The sequence below is a fragment of the Echeneis naucrates genome, chromosome 8 (genome assembly GCF_900963305.1).
Source record: "Echeneis naucrates chromosome 8, fEcheNa1.1, whole genome shotgun sequence".
Taxonomy (NCBI): Eukaryota; Metazoa; Chordata; class Actinopteri; order Carangiformes; family Echeneidae; genus Echeneis; species Echeneis naucrates.
Genome location: NC_042518.1, coordinates 15045735 through 15053576, shown reverse-complemented (window position 1 = coordinate 15053576; position 7842 = coordinate 15045735).

The following is a 7842-nucleotide window of genomic DNA, read 5'->3' as shown; positions in this document are numbered from 1 at the left end:
CACACACACACACACACACGATCCTCTTGCCCTCCTAAACCCTGGGGAACCGATAGGCAAACACTTCAAAGACTTTCTCTTTGCTGGACACCCAGTAAAGTAAAATGCTGAACATTCAGTACAGAGTCAGGTACTTATTTTTTTTCCATTTTGAATATTTTAATTCAAGACTTTTTTTTGTAAAAACTGTCATCTGACTCTCACCTCCATCTTCAGTGGTGTGACATGACATGAAACTGCAGCCACTGAAAATGTCCACCAGGTTATTCACAACTATATGAATGAGTTTTCACCCAGAAGGAGGCTGTCCGCCCCACTGAACTCGGCTTTGATGTCAGTTGTCGGGAGGGCGCCATGCTGGACCAAAGAAGTCTGCTGATGGATATGTGCGCTGCTGAGGTTTCGCCACAAAAACTTCCTTTTAGCAACATACAACCAGACACGTAATCAGTAGCAGTCAGCTCCACATGAGGTTTACTCAGATCAAAGTATTCATTTCATAACCCTCAGCAGAAGCACCAGACAAAAGCAAACAGGATAAAAGTGCAGACATCTTCACTTGGCTATCTTCTCCATGTTTTTTTTTTTTTTGTTTTGTTTTGTTTTGTTTTGTTTTTTTTTTTCTCTCTCAGACTGTTGCGGCTTCACAAAAACCTGATGTGAAATACAAGTACATTTGATAAGACAAAAGCCGAGGTCCCAACTGCAGGTGGCACAACAGTTAGCCAAATAGAGCGCATCACATTCAGGAGCAAATATTTGTTAATTGTATTGTTTTTGAGACAAGGAGCCATCATACAAAACACTCTCTGTGACACCAACAGACTTTTTTGTGGTTGGTTGCTTTATTTCATGCTGGAACAACTCACCATGAAATCACTTACCATGGACTGTAATTTCTTTCTCACCGAATCTGAAAAAGATTTCCTATATTTATGTATTTATTGTGTTTATTTGCTGGGATTTTATTCAAAGCTTTATCTACTGACATGTACATACAACATGGTTGCCATAAGCGCTACTCGTGGCGTGACAGTTTTGCTGATTTTTGATTTGCACACTCCCACCAGTGTTTTTTTTACTCGCCCTTCCTTCTTCTTTGTCGCCAAACATCCTTTTTACAACTTCTGTTTTGACTTTTTTCTCTTCTGTGGCGTTGGTATCTTGACTATCACTGTGCTGTGAAATGTTTCCCTCTGCTGGACCACACAGACACACACAGACAAACACACAGACACACACACACAGACAAGAAGAAAGAGCACACATATAGAATTCAAAAGCACACACATGTACAATCACATCCACACCCTGACCCTGGTTGTTACTGTACATCCCTCCCCCTTCACTTTCTAACAATGAAACTTGTTTGTATTATATTGTACATAGCTCTTTTTGTATTGAGAGTGTGATTTTTACACAATCATCACCAACACTCAAAGTGTGGAGAAGGGGCGAAATCTAGTATTTACGGCGATGAGAGAGCAGTGTGTGTGAAACTGCTGGCCTGCTCTGAACCAACACTGGATCATCTGGAAAACGTCCACATGACTAACTCTTTGTATCAAACTGCTGTATTTCATCACCGGACCAAGGTGATACCGGGAGAGCCGTTTACTCCCACTGCAGATACTGTGTGTTCAAAACTTAATGGCCTGGAAAAGATCTGTCAGTCTTTAGTTCACAAATTACCATAAATAGTGGACATGGATCCAATTCTCTTTTTGTTGTCAAAACTACAGTCTCCTGAAATGTTGGATAATACATACATCAAATGTTGTTAAAGCACAGATGTAGATGTTAAAGCACAGTTACGTGGTTCATTATTTTTGTTTGTTTGTTTCTATAGGGCTGCAGAACAAGCTGTGAACAGTGACATATTAGTCACTGCTAACCAGTGAGTGACTAGTTTAAACTTTGCCTGACACAGTGTGATGACCCGTGGGGAGAGAGAGCAAGATTAGCTTTCGCTTTGGATTCATCATGCAGAGGAACTGAAAATACTGATTTCTCTGCATGATCATCTAATGTGCAACTGTTAGACACATGAGGGCTAATACTTTGGCCAATGTGTTAGGTCAAATTTGAGAAAATAGAGGAACAAAATGATGTGTCCAGTGCCCTAAATGATTGTACCTTAGATCTGACACGTGTGTGTGATCTGGTCTTAACCTTAGGAAGTTAGGAAGTTCACCGGGCCGGTGACCTCCAGTTGATCACAAACTCCACCATCTTACCTTGTGTGTTGCGTTTGATTTGTTTTATGGCAGTTATGGCTCGTGTTCTGTTTTTGTTAGTTTCACTTCAAAGCTGTGTGAAGGAAGGCTCCCAGTGTGTCTGTAGATTTGGCAACAAATAAGGAAGGGAATTGTATTCACATCCACTATTTCTTCAAAAATCTGAATATGAAATAAAAAAAATAAAAAAAATCTAAAATTCCATCTTTTAAAACTCTATAGAAATCTACAAAGCTGGAAGCTGTTGACTTTTTTAATATGGCCTACACCCCACAACCATGTGACTATAGTACTTCTGCAGGATAGTCATGGAGGGTACGTGCTGTTTTATCCTGATTTCTTATCCAGTGGATGCTGAACTCTGTTATCTCATGTGAGAAAGTTTGATTTCACTGTAGCTTGGAGGGTCAGGACACTTGCTGTACCACATACCTACAAAGATGTTAATTCGGCCTGTACTGCATGATCACTCTTTGTCCCTCATTGCTTTGTATTCCGTCTAGGATAAGTAGAAATGGTTCAAATTATCTTAATTGAAAAAGGTTAAAAAAAAAACAATGACAGCTTGTAATTAAAAGTCCAAGTTCAAGTTTCTCATTTATGAAAAAATTTCAGTAACTCTTCAGCAGTGCAGTCAGTCGGCATCTGGATCGCTGTTCACTGTGTACGAACTGCTGCAGCGCAAGAAACTCATGAATGGGGACACAAACAAATAATCACCAACAGCAAAGCACCCTCTGAGAAAAAGCCAGATCCTCCTCAGATCAGCGTAAGCTCTCCTATGGTTCAACCGTCAGCACCATAGCTTCACTTTCCTTTAAAGTCAACTAACACTAACTGGTGTTTTAAATCAAAGCGCAAACATGCCGCAGCTGACTGACACGTCAGTGAAAAGAACCAATCTCCTTCAGATCTGCAGCTCTGAGAGAGAAAGCACGTTTTCCTTTGATCCTCTTGCAGCAAACCCTCTGTTTTGTATAGATTAGTGTGATGAGAACAATAAATGGATATTGCAATAAGAAAGTTGACTGTGTCAGTGTGTGTTGGTAACTCATATCTTGCTGGTATACACTAGTGTGTGTGTGTTTCTGTCCGTGTTCTTTCCCTTTATGAGGCAGGGAGACTTTTCATTCCCTGAACATTACATTTTTGTAGGAAACACGGTTTTGGTGAAAGTACTCAGTTTTATTGAGCATTCTTGACATTTTAAATAGTACTTTGACAACTCTGCCAGTTGAAAAGATGCTTGTGGTTGCATTATGGGAATTGTGAGGTAGCCTACAATGTTTTTGGACGGGGACCAACACTCCTCCTCCTGCTGCATCATCTTTTACCCATTTTAAATCTGTCTCCCGACTGCTTCACATCCATTAAATGCAATATCGAATCACTGAAGTTTCATCCCAGAACAGATTCCAAAAGTGACGACAAAACAAATTCAAACATCGAATGAAAAGTTACTGTTAGCTTTTTAACGAACTGCAAGCGTACTACAATTTCAGATATATTTCAAGTTTTCAAGATAAGGATAATACATTGTAACTACCTGGACTTTGCTTTTGGGACCCAAAAACCTTTATGAATGAAACTGGGAAACTTCGAGGAGAGATAACCCTTAGATTTTCTGGGAGATAAATAACTCATAGACCAAAGTCAAACTCTGGATTTTCAAGGCTTAGAAACTAAAAATGGTAATTGGTTAAAAGTGGTAAAAGGGGCAGGAGTTACAGATACTTCTTTGTCAGGTTCAGCCAGTCTGGCAGTTGTCGCATTAGCTCACTCAACTGTTCACACTGAGATCACACTGTGTTGGAGTAGAAACTATCCTAGAGGATGAGCAGTTTCAGTCCCTCAGACACAACAGTCAACAATCCTGCCTCAGTCAAAGTAAATGTGTAAAAAACATAATGAGGAACAAAAAGTTACACTCCCCGCTGAAATCAAATAAAAAAACATGAAAAAAGTAACACAACTCTATTTCAACCCAGGGTAAAACTATTTCACGTGTAATTCACATGGTTGGAAAATTGGGGTTTCTTACAAAGCACAGAGTCAGATATCTTTATTTGCAGTGTCTTTGTTCGGCCCACACTGAATAGTTCTCATTATGAATGGTGAGCGCGCCCCCTCCAGAGTATGTTGAGTCTTGTGGACAGGCCCAGCACTGCCATCATGTGGTTTAACGTTTTGTTCTCACTGACCACAAACTTGAGACGAGTGCGCTTGCTCTTATTGCTGCGCTGCATGTTGTAAGAATAAAAGTCAATTTTTGTATCTGTAAATTTCATTTTTTTTTTTTAAAGCCCCTCTCTGGATAATAAAAATAGAAAGACGAGGAACAACTTCTAATTTGTAAAAAAAAAAAAAAAAAAAAAGTTGCAAGATTGATCGAAACTACATAAAATATGAAAACGGAGGGAACATTCATGCTCTGTTTCTGTCTGGCTCATTTTATCCATCACAAGGAGGAGAGTTTTCTGTATTCCTCGTCCAATTCTCAGGAGATTATGCATTTGCAGTTTAAATCCACAAGATGGCAATGCACATCACAGACATGTATGCTATATGTTGTGAAGGGGAAAGCAAATCCTACCATCATCTTTTCATACATCTTAGACAAAGAGGCGTCTCAAGCTGTGCCGTGATATGAGATGAACAATTAAACAGCAGCTAATGAGAAGTTCTACACCTGTGTATGCTAATGAGACATAATGAGCTCCATTTTCTTAATGTCACAGATAATGGACAGAATTACTTATACATCGTTGTCCCTGCACGCTTTGCTCTCACGCTTGATTTCCACAGCAAGCGCCTTTTTCACTCATTTTAGGAATTCATAGCCATAAAACACAGAGAACATTATCCATGAATTACAGTGAAACGCTGATCAAAGAAACCTTACAGTAGCGCTGACACTAATTGCAGCCAGCTCAACTCTCCAGACTTTAGAGAGATGCACCTGCAATTCCTAAAAAACCTCTGCTTGACTGAATTTAAACGACCACCAAAAACCTCCCAGTCAGAGAGGTTCAAAGGATGACGCTGTTTCCTTGGTGAAATCCCACCTGCAGCGTCTTTCTGTCTCCTTTTTTTGCCCATACAGGCCTCATTAGTGTGGGCAGCACAACTCGCCCTGTTAGTTTGCTGGGAATTTTAATTCCACAGCTTTCTTCTCCGCATTCCATTCACACCAGCTTTTTTGGTAATTTTAGGTAATTTTACTTTCAACCAACACACTGCATTGGTTTTTTTTTTTTTTTTTTTAAGGCAAACGTGATCTGTGTGCCCAAGCACAACACTGTGCCGAGGGGTTTACAGATTGGGGAGAAAAAGGGGCAGGTAAGGGGAGAAATCAGAGAAAAGGGACCAGGAAATATGAGGAAAGCGATATTTGTTGTTTTGTCTTTTGTGAAAAAATTGTTATATGACAACATTTCTCTGTGAAAAGGAGAAAAACAGGCAAAACACCACTAAATGAAGAGCAGTCAATATGGAGAAGTTATAATAATCATTTTGAAAATGATCTAAAGAGTCAAAGCTAACAGAAAAAATAAATAAATGTAGTTTGAAAGAAAATTTTGTGAAGCCTGATTTTTTGGTGGAAAGCTAGAATTTTCTTTTCTTTCGCCCTTTCCTGCTGATACCTGCTGACTTTGGGCTCTTGTTGGCAGTAGAGAAGGATACAGTCTCTATTCACCCCCAAGTGACTCAGCAGTCAAAGTAGTTCTCATTGGCATTGATGCAAACACAACAACCGGGTGATTGCAGGGGATTCTGCGCTTTTCCATCTTTCAGAACACACAAACCAGTGCTGCTACACTGCCCCCGGGCCAGCAAGAGTGAGCTGAAGGGCTGAAAGAAGTTTGAAAAACAAGCAATCACCTCTCGAAGCACCTCACACTGAGGCTTCAACACTGACACGACGTCAAACCCTGGGACAAGAGTCTGCACGGCAGCCAACAGCTCACTCTTTCTCCCCTGTGTGTGCGCGCTGCAGCGGCACATGTGTGTCCTGTGTTTGAACAGAAAGGCAAGCTCAGTTGGTGATGAAAAGGGTATTCATCACCTTGTTTGGTGTATTTAAAAAAACCTGCACACTCCTGCTAATTTCGGTTTAAAAAGAGCATTTGGGTTATATTTTTGCGTGGGGGTTGTTTAGACCCATTACCAGCATTTTCAAAATTCATAACTCTGGAGCAGAAAACACAAACAGAATCACCAGGCATATTCCTCGGTAGGAATTATTTAATTACATTTTATTATATAATGTACAAAAGTGTATCTGTTTGCTTCGAAACCTGAGCTCGAGCTCATTAATTAAGCAAACAACTATTAGCCACTCGCGATTTTAGCAACCTGAACAAGACCGAGGATCTCTGTCTAACTGAACAGCATATTTATCTGCTTTAACAGAGCAGACAGTGCTAACTACCTTGATACCTGTATCAGCGCAGAATCTGTTGTGAGGCAGCTTAAGGAGAAAAGAAAACAAATCTCCATTCACAGCTAGCAAATTGACTTGGTGGCAAGTTTAGACTTACATTAACACCTCTCCCCTCTCTCCCCTTCAGCGTTGGCCTTGGATAATGTTTCGTCTGCCCAAACACATCTGATATTTATTCAGGAGGTAACTCTCATATAGTAGCTCCCTGTTTGCAGCGCTACTGTATTCAAACAAAATGACGGTTTGACTTGACATCTTTCGTTATCGCGTGTTGAAAATGCAAAATCTAAAGTGCACTATAATAACTGCATGGATACTTCGTGGATGGTAAACTTTTAGCAGAGAGTGCATATTTAATGTCCTTTCAAAAATCCTCCTTTAAAACTAGAAAATACATGACAAAAGACACGCAATTTTTGATTATCTCTGTTTGCTAATGTCAGTTTAGTAAACCAGCAACCTCTGGCTGCTGAGCCTTGAAAGCTGGTTATTTCAGTTGCTTTTTTCTTTTATGTCTAAAATCAAGGAACCAAAGTAAGATACAGGGATAACGTCAACCTGGAATGATTGATCACAGCACTTGTTTAAATTCAGTTCATTGTGTCTGTGCTATAATTGTTTATATTTATATATAATGGTTTACATTCTCCATCCTGTTTCGAATACGTTTTCATGGCAGTGTGAGTGAGCAGGTGGCAGTTGAGGAGGGAAGCAGACAGAGAAAAGGCAACACAGAAAATCTTTAAAAGCCAGACAGAGGGGCATTCCCACCCGAATCTCAAATTCCATCCGTCTCTGTGTTGTCTTCTGTCTGCTGGGATACGGGACTAGTTTCTAAAAGAGGCTGCTGTGAGTTCGGGCCATCAGTTTCCTCTGACAGTTCTGAGCAGAGAGGCAAAGTCAGCTGAGGTGCTCCATTGAGGAAGTTGCACGTGTCATCATCATGGTAACGTGGAGGAGAAGAGAGACAAGCCGGATGAGTCATGATGGGACAGACAGAGATGTGTGTGTGCGTGTGTGTTCTGCTGATATTGAATTAGTATAGAGGATAAGCCACACAGCAGGTTTAGAGCAACTTATGTTTCATCACTGCTCCTCACAAACCCATGCACATGCATGCACAGATTCCAGATGCCAGCTCAATATTAATTTGGTTAAATT